Source organism: Sorex araneus, chromosome 1, assembly GCF_027595985.1.
Source record: "Sorex araneus isolate mSorAra2 chromosome 1, mSorAra2.pri, whole genome shotgun sequence".
In the NCBI taxonomy this organism is placed as follows: Eukaryota; Metazoa; Chordata; class Mammalia; order Eulipotyphla; family Soricidae; genus Sorex; species Sorex araneus.
The window spans coordinates 336,544,634-336,557,304 of NC_073302.1; the positions used below are offsets into that span (position 1 = coordinate 336,544,634).

The window sequence follows — 12,671 nt, forward strand, 5'->3', positions numbered from 1 at the left end:
TCCAACAATACTCAGAAGTGAGCTGGGGTGTTTATATGCATCAGAAACATATACTAGAGTAGTGTTTCTAAATAAGTTTTCGACTGTGGTCTCTTTCCAACATTCTTTAGTTTCTGTGGTCTCCATTTATGCAATTTTCATCTGTGACCCTTATAATATCCAGGAGGTCTTCAGGAGGCTACAAGACATCCAATTGTGAATCAGTGCACTAGAGGGTGGCATTTTCTCCACTAAAATTATTTGCCTTGTGATTTAAAAAAAATAAGTTGCTTTATACAAAATGAAGTGAAATTTACTAAATCCACCCCCAGCACTGCCACTGTCACTGTCATCCCATTGTTCATCGTTTTGCCCTCCAGCACTGTATCTCTACAAATGTAGAGTCATTTAGATCTCTACCTTGATCTTTATTGAGGTTATATCCTTATTTTATTTTATTCTAGCTATTCTACCTTGCTTACCACTCAAAGGCATGTAAAAGAAACTAGTGCATTTATAGTACAGCCATTTGGATGAAGCACTGAGAAATGAGACTTTGCTCATTGATTTTTGTTTGTGTTTTCTTAGACTTTAATGAGGGAGTGTCAACAAATTTTTCTTTGACAACTTTTCTATTGATATTCATGGTAGCTTTTGTATTTACTTCTTTTTCTTTCAACTTACTTATTGCATTAGTTTGCTAGAGCTTCCAAGCAAAGTAACACACCAGTTGTTCAATTAACAGAAATGTATTATTTTACAGTTCTAGAGGCTCAAGACTTTTGAGAGCAAGCTGTTACCATGATCATATTTTCTCTGAACTCAGTCAGAATAAACTGTGTTGCTGGCCTACCTTCTAACTTCTGGTGGTGACTTGCTAAAACCTACTCTGGACATGGTATTATTTTTGTGTTCATGTCTGTGTCTGCAAATTTCCCTTTTTTAAAGACCTTAGTCACTTTGTGTTAGATGCATACCATACTGTAAAATTATTTCCTTATAAGTATTTATATCTGCAATGATTCTGTTTTCAAATGATGTCACTTTTGAGATATTTGAGGGAAAAACAACATAACTTTTGGTACAGAGATTACAAATTATTTAGTAACTTAGACCAAGCTTCATCTCTTGTTGCCTAGCAAACCACTCAGTGACCCAAACTAACTGTGTATCATTTCATAATCATTGAAGTCAAGAAGTACATTGGTCACCTGGGATTTTCATGTGAATTTAGTGAAGGGTATACTAGTGTACACATATTACCAGCATCAGTGGAGTGCTTATTGATGAGATTTAGTTCCCTCTAATTCATAGAATGAGAATCTTAGTCAACATGAACTGCTGGCCGAAGGCATGTTTGAGTAAACAGTTCATGTCTTATAGGCAGTTTGCAAACTGAGCAAGACAGCAAGAGGGGGTATAGTATCAAGATGGAATCATAGTCTTTGGTAAAATTATGTTGGCAGCAATGATCTATCCATATTCTATTTGTAGGAATCAAGGTGCCAGATTTAGTTCACCCTCAAAGTAGGGAATCACACCAGAATATGGATACCAGGACACAGAGATATTTAGAAAGCATTTTAGAAGCTGCTCACCTGCCCATATCTCTGTGTTCAGGGTAATTCTGGCAAGGCTCAGGGGAGCAAGGATTAAACCAGGATTGACCACATGCAAGGCAATTGCCTTACCGACTACACTATTTCTCAGGTCCCTGGTCTACTCTGAATTATCTTTCTTTTTTTTAAATGAAATCCAGTGCATATCTCCATCACAGATATTTCCTTGGCCTATTACTTGTTAACGTTTGAGGTCTTCTGGTGTCTTTTTATTATGTACAGAGTTTACTACCTTAAGTCCAAAAACAGCAAGACTTTTGCTGAGAGTTTATATTTTTATGGGATATCTGTGATTATCATTGAGATTCTCTGTATTAGAGAAAAACTACACTGCATTTTCTATAAATTTGAATTCTACTGCCTTATACATTGTAGAGGCCCTACTGTTCATTGAAACAATCTGTAAGGCAGACACTGAACCTCTTTAAAATATAAGATTATTAATTGTTCTTTGATGCATTTGAAGACTTATCCAGGGGTTTTGTAGTTTTTCTCGGCTTTATCTCTAGACCACATTTTCCTGGCACTAGTTGGAAGCCATGTATTAATTTTTACAGTTTGTATTGCCCATAGAAACTGGACACTTAAAAAGCATCAAGAAATGGTTCCTTTTTTTTTTGAACAATTCTACTTTCAATGTATCGTTTTTGTTGTTTACTTTAAGATGGTACCTCCTCAACAATTGACTTAAAAATCTCAGGAAAAGCACACATTTGTTAGTCTAATCCAGACCTAGTTCTGAGGCAGATATGTCTTAATTTCCTTTCCTGTTCATTTGTTACACCCTTTCTTCAACTTAGTCTTATATTGTGATGGACTCTATTGGCATTTACAGTACTTGATTATTTACACCAATATTTTCTGACAATCATCATGTTATCAATAGCTCGAATATTTAAATTTGTGAATACTTGGAAGTTCATGGTGAGATTCAAGATATAAACAAATAATCAACAATGCCATAGCTAGCCAATGTACTGTCCCCACTACATGATCACCACCAAAAGGTATAGACTAGCTTTTAGCTTTTTATTCAATATAACAATATTTGTTTACTCATGTTGGTGAGGATGTGGAGAAAATTAGATTTTGGGACCCTGTTTTCAGGATTTATAAATTGGTGTAGCCTCTATTGAAAATGTTATAATGTTCCTTTAGGCAGGATTGTAGGGTTGTAGAAATAGCACAGTGGAATGGCATTTGCATTGCATTCAGCTGACCCATGTTTGACCCCCAGCACCCAATACCAGGACTAAGCTCTGACTACCTCCCGATGTGGCCAAAATACCAAAGATAAGAGTTTCATAGCCCAGATATAAACCACTTGAGACTATCTGAAGGATCTGACACCAATTTAAAGGCTATTTGCACTCTATGTACATAACAACATTGTTTACAATAGTCAAACTTTGTAACCACATAAGAGATGACAAGACAAAGTAGCTGTGTTATATATTGAATATATATTTTATCATTAAATGGAATAATATTCTGTTGTTTAAAAGATGAAATTGTTCATTTTGAGACAAAATGGGTAGAACTTGAAGTGATTGATTATGCTAAATGAAATAAGACACCTATGAACAATCATAGATGGTGTTGGTCATATGTAAAATATGAACACTGATGCCTTTCCACTCATGGGATTTATTTTGGCCTAGGCCTGAGTATCTTGTATATAGGTCAGAGACCATAGTTTCCCAGATATTTTCAGTTTACCCAGATTTTCATCCCCATGTCTTTGGTTTTATAAGTACTTTTTAAGGTAGAGTTTGCAATACGTGCTGACATTTCAATTGTGAATTTGGATATCTTCTACTGTTTGGCTGTGTTATAGGGGCTGGTCAACAAATAGACTTGAACCTAAAAGGAAAGGAAAGAAAATGATATGGAATTCTATGTGGAGTTGTCATTTGAGAATTTGTGGTGATTTATATGAACCTGACTAAAAAGTGCTGAACTTGGGTTTGAACAACTTTTAAATGAATTAAGTGTCTCTCTTTTACAGTGCCTGTGGCCTGACCAAGGTATACAGAAATGAAAGAGTCCTAGAGAATGGCTGAGTCTGTGGCTTCATGGAATAGATGAGGAAAGTAAGACTTGAGGCGAGCAGCTTCCCACTTCTACAATGACCAGCTTGGGCAAGCCTGGTGATCAGCTAGTATTGCTGGCCCTGTCTTGTCAAAATACATATACCCAACTTGTTCACAAGTGTGATGAAGGGTACCAATGTGATACCAAGAGTTTAAAAATTTTCACCCTTTCCTGCTCTTTCAACCTAGAGGAACTGAAATTTTTGAGAGACAGGTACAGATAAAATGAACATAGTACTGATCAGTCTCCTCCTAAAATGCACATGCTCTTTTTCTCCATTTTGTAGTGAGGGATTTTAATGGATTTTACCTGGTTAAATTAATTTTTTAATAAATTCTGATTCACATTCTTAAATATACCTCATTTGGAATAGTTTTGATGGTGTATATACCAGCATTATTCAGTAGAATGCACTGTAGTAGCACTGTCATCCCATTGTTCATTGATTTGCTCGAGTGGCACCAGTAATGTTTCCATTGTGAGACTTGTTGTTACTGTTTTTGACACATTGAATACACCAAGGGCAGCTTGCCAGGCTCTGCTGTGCGGGCAGGATACTCTTGGTAGCTTGCTGGGCTCCCCAAGAGGGAGGGGGGAATCGAACCAGGGCCGGCCGCGTGCAAGGGAAACGCCCTATCTGCTGTGCTATTGCTCCAGTCCTTGATCAAATATTCTCTAGTTATATAACATAGAAGCAACAGTGGCACTTTGAAATGTAGTTAGGTTGACAGCAAAAGTGGATTACTTTAGAATTTAGTTAAATTATTTTGCACTTAACCACTCATGGCGACTTTCTATAGTATTATTCATTCCCATTCCTTTGAACCCAATCAATACTCTTAGCATTCTCTTCATGTCCACTCTATGTTAGCCTTTACTGCTTCTCATCATCCTTACTTTATCTTGGAAGCATGTAGAAGCAAAACCACTCGGAAATTTGAGAAGGGAATCTGTCAGTCCAACACCTTATTTCAGCCTATTTTGTGAGACATGGTGATAATTTGTTCTAATGTTGGGATTCTTTTAGCCCACAGTGGATAAATGACAGTAGCAGCATTAGCAATATTGGTATATATTTATTTTCTCTGAGTGTAAGTTATGCAATTTTTCTGTATATTAATTCATTTATCATTCATAGGAGCCTGGTGAAGAGTTAATGAGTTAATACTGTGATTTCTATGCTATTATAATATCACCCTATCTTATGGACCAGGAGACTAAGGCACAGAGCCTATGAATGCCAGATGGAGGTTTTCTGATAGTGCTCACTCTGACAATGACTAAACTACCTCAACCACATTTTCCACTGCAGACATATTTCTGACCTAGCACAGAAGCAGATACGTTTTCTACTGAGACATTGCAATGTAATTTAGGCACTTGCTCCTCAGAATTAGTAAAAGCATTCCAAGAGTGTGTGTCTCCAGAAAACCACCCTCACTTTAAAGCTAGGTGAAGACTTTGGAGATTCCTAGACTACCTGAACTTGTGATCAACTGGCTAAGGTTTTCCATTTCCCCCTTAGTCTCCCTCTGCCTCCTCAGTAACTCACTAGGAGGAATCAGAGAACTCAGGAAGGTGCTGAAGCCTAATTTTAATACTGAAGATAGAAATTAAAACCAGCATATGCCCACAGGGGGAGGTCTGTAACAATCCCAGACCCTGTGAGCTGCTGTCTGTCTTCTTTCCTTGTGGAGATTTTGTATGTACATCACCATTCTGGCACAATAACTAGAATGTTCAGCAGAGTTTCAATACCCAGAATTTTCAGTGGAAACTTGTTACTTACCAATGATGAGCTAAACTCAGTTTTCATCTTTCTTGACCTTCCCAGAGGTTGCTTAGTCTGATAAAATTTAGTTCAGAATCCTAACCACTTATGTGGCTACTCTTTCCCAGGATCACTTGGTTAAAAAAATCCCAAATATGGCCAAAGCCCATCTTGAAATCATCTAGGAACTCACCATAAGACACATTATCATAAAATAGCAAAACTCAAGAAAATAATAAACATACTAATATCCCTTGGGAGATTCCAAATATTTAATACCCCTACTCCTGCCCAACACAAAGTCGAATAACCTCTTTATAATAATTACATCAGAAACTTTCCTTTCTAATGATTTAGAGCAAAGATAGGGCACATGTATAACATTTCAGTGGTTTTGGGATATACTCATATATGTATTACATAATTTAACTCTGATGACACTAGTATGCTGAAGATATTATTATAATTAACAGGTAAATAAGCTCAGACTAAATTCTTTTTCTTCTTCTGTCTCACCCCAAGTTTTTATACACTGTACATGAGTATCCAACCAGTAACAATAAGACTAGTTTAAACCAAGTTTTATAACATTAAATTACAAGTCCTTAGATTCTATCAGAGTGGTTGAAGAAGATATTTATAGAAATAGAGATGCTCTGAATACTTAATTGTTTTTCTGTCCGAAAATGTAGAATGGAAACGGATTTCCCCATAATTGGCTAGATAATGAGGAAGGTGAGGATTTGGGAATTAGACTTCTTCCCAACATAACACTTAAATCCTCCTCTTATTTTTCCTCATTATTTTTTTAGGAAAATTTATTCATCAATTCTATGCTGGATCTTAGATAAAGCATTAAAAATACAGAAATAGAGGCAGTCCCAGGCTGCATTGAAGATGGGGCAGACAATAAACAAGAGCTTGTAATATGATGCTGGGGGGGGTGGCAATAGAAGGAAGTACCTAGAATGGGCAGTTATCTTGGAGTGGGGAGGATAAGAAGGAATTTGGGAGATAGACTTTTGTTTGATAGAAGAGTGGGGGGCACACCTGAAAGTGCACAGGTCTTCTGGCTTTGTGTTCAGGAATCAGTCTTGGTGGTGCTCAGGGGACCCCATGTGGTGCCTGGGATGTAACTGGGAGACTGTGCAAGGCTACCATCTCAAATCCTGCACCATCTTTCTGGGCCTTGGAGATTTTTGCAAGTAGGATGTAGGCTCTGAGGCTTAGAAACAAAAAGTAATTAACAAGGCCCCCAGAACTATAATGAGTAGAAGGATACTGGGCTCACTCATTTTGTAGGCTCCTTGCTCTGATTGACTTTAGTTCATTTGTGGCTAGAACTTCATATACGAAGAGTTAATAGGAGCTGAAGTGTGCGAGTGAAAGCCTGAGGCAATAGGAGCATGTTGGGGGCTGCATCAAGTTTCTCTTCTGTAAACAGAGAATGATGACCTTCCCTATATGTTCCCTGGGGTTCCTTCTGCTTTAAACATTGCATTGTTTTGTGATTTTATGATAAATGATTTCCAAAGCAAATAAATATGGTAAACAAGAATATGAAGAGAAAATTTGCCTTCTTAAGGGAATAAGTTGTTCACAAGTATTTATCAGGGAATTTATTTGCATACACACAATGCAAATTCTGCATAAATAAAGTTTGTTTTCTTAGGTGCTTTGTAAGTTAATTATAAACCTTTCTCATCAACTTTGCTAGTCTATGCACATTTGAAAATAGTAGGTCCCATTCATCTTAAGTATGTTGAATACTCACAATTTCTTGAATATTTTAAAAATATCTGAATTTTCTTCAAGTTAAACTAAATTTTCTTAAATTAGGGGATACTCCCAGCAAAGTTCAGGTGGTCTAGAGCCATGCCTGGCACAGTGAGGGGTCATATGGTACCATAAATCAAACTCAGGACCTCAACCCATGACCCATGGTAGACATCTATTCTACCACTTGAGCTGTCTCCCCATCCCTTAACTAACTTTTTGATTCAATTGATTATAAACATATATATTTTTTCTAGAAGTATTTGAATGTATTATTTTGTGTTATCTAGAAATCAAAGAACTCAGGTGAACCTCTTGCAGTCATCTTGGATTAGTTTAGGGGTACCAAAAACATTTTACAGATTACAATCCAAAACCTGCCTTGTTGGAATATTTTCCCTTTTTCAGCTGCTTTCTGGAGATAATTTCAGAGGCAGTTTTCCTTTTCTCACTAGAAGCCTTACTGGTCTTTGACACTCAGATCTTAGGTGCTAGTCAGGCCTGACTTGACATTGTAGATTCCAGGCTCTGGCCCAGCCTAGTCTTTGGGATGTAAATTTCAGGTGCTGCCTAGTTTGTAATTGACATGTAGATTTCTTGTGGCAGCCCAGCCTTGTCTTTGGGATGTAAATCCAAGTGCTTTCAGCCCAAGGAAGGCTTGGTTTTGGTTTTGTATTTTCTTTCCTGGGGCCTAGATTAATGGCCTGCAGATACAAGAGAATTATGTTGCCTCAATGTTCTTCCTGTAAGATCTTTTGGTGCTTTTGGTGATGTCAATGTATTGCACCCTTTGGAAGTGCCATGATCAATAAAAGGGGTTCGGAGAAAAGGGATGGAGGGTGGAGGGTGGAGAGTGTATAGGGAGAAGATTGGAATAAACTGCAAGTGAGACCAACCATCTTGGCTCCTTTCCTTCCTTCACCTGCCACATCATCGCCATCAACCTCCCCAGGGTGGGGGAAGCGGCCTCAGACTACCAAACTCGGGTGGCTGGAGAGACAGCGCTGCTGCCCTAGGCCCTGTGCCTGGCCCGGTGCGGTGAGGCGCTCTTTCCCTTGCCCGCGCTCCTCTTTTTATTTTTGTGTTTTACACAACTGGCGTCCCTGGCTGGGCACGAACCACCAACCTTGATTTGTGGCCTTTTCCATATTTTTCTTTCCCTCTAACTTTGTGTGATTTTCCTTAACTCCAATCCCCCTTCCCCCATTAATCAGATTATATCAATCAGTTTAACTAATAATGAAAATTTTAAAAGTATTTGTTTAGACAGTTTCAGAAGATTTGGGCCTCACCCAGAGATGTGCCATACACTGAACATTGTCATGTGCCTTCTCTCATTCCATATTGATCTTTCCCCACATTTACCTTTTCTTTCCCCCTTTCTTCCTTAGCACGTCTTACTTTCCTGCCATTCATCCTTCTCAGAAGCAGAATGCATCGCTTCCTTGTCTTAAGCGCAGCTTTTTGCCAAATAATGCCTGCAGTCTGGACACTTTTCTTGAGTTTTTTTTTTTCCCTCCACTCTCAAGTACTTGCTCATATTTTTTCCAGTATATTTTCTTGAGTCAGGGTCAGTTCAAGAAAAACTATCTTGAAAAATACGTTCACAAAGAATAGAAGCACAGCAAAGGGGTGTGATGCTGAGTGAGAGGCAGAAAAAGAGCCAAGCCACACCACACAGGTGCCCAAGAAGAGCAGGGCATGTTAAGAAATGTCAAATCATCTCTGTATTTGGAGTTTCAGGTGACAGACAAAATCATGGAATTGGAAGGGAAAGCAGAGACTGGAGTAAAGTGATCTTTGTGTATTACAATTTTTTAGTGCTCAAATTTGGAATGAAGGTGATAAATAACATCTTTTGCAAGGATGAAACACAAATTACAAAGCATTACATATCTACAAAAAGTTTTGCCCAATATGTACTAGGAATTTCTATACTGTCAATAATGAGGCAGACAGTTGGTACTGAAAGTGCATAAGAGTACAAGAATTCAAGTGCTAAAGAGATAGTAGAGAGAGTAGGGTGTCTGTATACCTTGTATGTGGCAGCCCTGGGTTTGATCTCCAGCACTGCATGTGATCCCCTGAGCACTGCCAGCAGTGATTCCAGAGTTGGGAGACAGGAGTAAGCCTATTAGGTATATTAAGCCTATTAGGTATAATAAACCTATTAGGTATATTAAGAACTATTAGGTATGCCCACCCCCCACCACAAATATGAAAGAATATGAAAGAAATGGAAAAAAAGGTAAATCAGTGAGATGTCTGGGACATGGGCTAAAGCATGGGCAATAAATGCTAAGTAAATAACATTTAAGTAGGAATAATATATATATGATTAGTTAGTCAAAAAATAATTCTGGGAAAGTATGGAATTCCTGTTTTGGAATTGTTATTTGCTAGGGGATGCTAGCAAATGCAAAGAAGAAGAGAAAGTAAAAAACATTCAACTTGGGAAATGTAATTAAATTTGGTTTCTTCTTGTACTTGCCCAGTGACTTGAGCAAAGATGACCTGGATACACTCATGGCATGCCTCAGACTATAGACTAAGCAGGCTCAGAGTCACGACTGTTTAGAAACACGTTTGCAAAAAATATATGTCTGCGCTGTAACTCTCATCTAATACATTTTGGGCGTATCATTTCATATAAGATTTGCTCCATAATTTCATTTTTCTGACACCATCAGCTTCCATCCTGATTGTCAGAAACTAGGTTTGATCATGACTGAGGCTGTTCTGTTTTGCTTTTTTATTGATTTATCAAATCTTTCTAATTCAGCGAGATCAAAGAACCAATGGTTGCCTTTTTCTTCAGACACTACCTTCAGACATACTGCTTCCTCCAGGCTTTCCCTTAACTTCCATAGTATATCCAGAAGACTTCATGAATTTCTGGCTGTTTTCACTGGTGGCAGCAGTTTAATTTCAGTACCTAAGACTTTCTCGGTATTAAGAATAACACAATAGATAGGGCATTTGCCTTGCACCCAGCTGACCTAGGTTCTATTCCTCCCTCCCTTCCTCTTGGGCTCCCTACACGGCAGAGCCTGGCAAGCTACCCATGGCATATTCAATATGCCAAACACAGTAATTAGTCTCACAATGGAGATGTTACTGGTGCTCGCTCGAGCAAATCGATGAACAGGATGACAGTGCTACAGTGCTATTAGTCCACTTAAGACATGCATTATATTCAGTTCAGAGCCTTTCCTCTCAGGACAGAACGATGAAAGGACTGGCCAAGAGAAAGAAACTTTTTTTGTTGTTTTCATATGACTGTTCTTGCAGATGTCATCATCATCTCTCCTGGGTCTTTGGAATGCAACCTTGCTGCATACCATCTCATCTCTCTCTGACAGCCATTGGCAGGGACTGTGCTCATGGAAAGTAGGTGGAGCACAGCAGATCCATGATGTGGGAAATGATGTAGTCATTCCAGATAGTTCTCAGATTGTCTATAACTGCATTCAAACCAGCCCAAACTTCCTCATAGCCTCTGTTTCTTTCTTTTTAATAAAGAGAAATGAGGTCATATTGCCATCAATTTTGTGATGATTAGTGTCCAAAATAAAGGAGATCTATGAGCATGATTGATATTTATACAATACAGTTGAGATTGTGTCTTCAAATTGAATCAGGTTTCAGGCTGGGAACAAAGATTGCCCCACCATAAATGAAAGCCACATAATAATTCTTTTTCTTATGCTTTTACTCAACTTTCTATTTAAAGAAATTTCTGAAAATACATGAATTATGCAGCTTATCTCTCAGATGAAAAAGAATTTTCTTTTGGATTCGATGGCTGCATATTTATTAATAGCAGTAAAATTTTCCATGTTCTTTTGTATCAAATGGAATGCTGACTAAAATATGAGAATCTTTCCAGCAATAATAACAGCAACAGATGAATAATTATAAAAGCTATATGGAATTGAAAGACATTTTAATTTGTCATTACTTATATGGGCTCAGAAAAGATCTGAGTAATTATCCTGTCTATAAAATAGTGTGATATTTTTACTTATGATGACAATACATTTTTAATATACCACTATTACTATAAGATAAAAAAAATTCTCTCATCTAGTTTGCTTCCACTATGTAATCATGACTGGTGACTGTTTAGTGCTGATATTTGGTCTTCTTATTATGTGGGGAGGCTGTACTTCAAATGCATTTTAATCTGAAAACTGTTTGTCCTTGCAGTTATAAAATGCAATAATATTTTTTTCAGTGAGAAGTTTCAACCATTATGTCACATTAATTCATGAGATGACAACAGAACCTGTTTGTAGTGGAAAGAAACAGAATATGATTCTGTGATAGGATTTTTAGTGTTATTAAAAAGTGGCTGGAGAGATATACAGCGGTTGAAGTGCTTGCATTCTACATAGCTGACCCTGGCTTAGTCACCTTTATGTGCTGTCAGAGTGATCTCTGAACAGAGCCCAGAGTGTGTCAGGTGTAGCCCAACCCTTCCCCTAAAAAACACTTATGAGGGGCTGGAGCATAGCACAGGCGGTAGGGCGTTTGCCTTGCAAGCGGCCAACCCGGGTTCAATTCCCAGTATTCCATATGGTCCCCTGAGCACTGCCAAGAGTGATTCCTGAGTGCAGAGCCAGGTATAACCTCTGTATATCACCGGGTGTGATCCAAAAAGAAAAAAAAATAGTTATAAAAACTTAACTTTGGTCTCCAAAGTCAAGCCCAAACTAGTTTTATAAATATATACGTGCAGTCTCCATTTTCATTTGGTCAGCATTATGTCAATAATAATCAGTCTGTATTTGTTATTAGACTATTCTGTACTTTTTCTTAGAAAATAAACTTATAAAATATGTTGTATATTTATTCATTTGATACAAGGTGAGTTTTTCTTTGTATCTTGAGAATTATTATTATTATCAGACTTCTGCTAAGATATTTAGATCTTAGTGGGAAAGGTTTAAAAAAATAATGAGCAAGGACAATTACCATGTACGGTACTGTGGGCACCCTTGCTTCCTCTAAAGTATAACTTTAGGTTAACAGTCAACTCTTTCTGCTGTCAAAAGATATTCTCAATGCACGAGTAAAATTCTTTGATATTACTATCAACAGATAAATTTTGCCTTCTGATGCTGATCTTTCACAAGGTTCAAATTTTAACCTTAGCAATAGAGCCATCAATTAAAAATGTAACCTTCAGTCTCCTCACTCTTCACAGGGGAAGAGATGACAGCTCATTAAGGTGGTTATAGAAATTAAATTATAATGAGAAATAAATGTGAAATTCTTGAGAAATAGTAGATGTCCATTAATGGTAATATTTTCCTACCATAGAGAAAAATTAAAAAATCAAAAACCTTTAGTGAAGGTTATCTATTTTTTTAAAATTGGTACCTGTGGAGAGTAAACCAGAGACATTTTTTTTCATTTTATTCATTTTA

At 37.5% G+C, this 12,671-nt stretch overlaps 1 protein-coding gene across 2 annotated transcripts in view; it reads left to right on the forward strand.

The window, feature by feature from the left end:
- ZMAT4 (zinc finger matrin-type 4) overlaps positions 1-12,671 on the forward strand; it is a 529,730-nt gene that overhangs the window by 429,468 nt on the left and 87,591 nt on the right. The window lies entirely within an intron of this gene.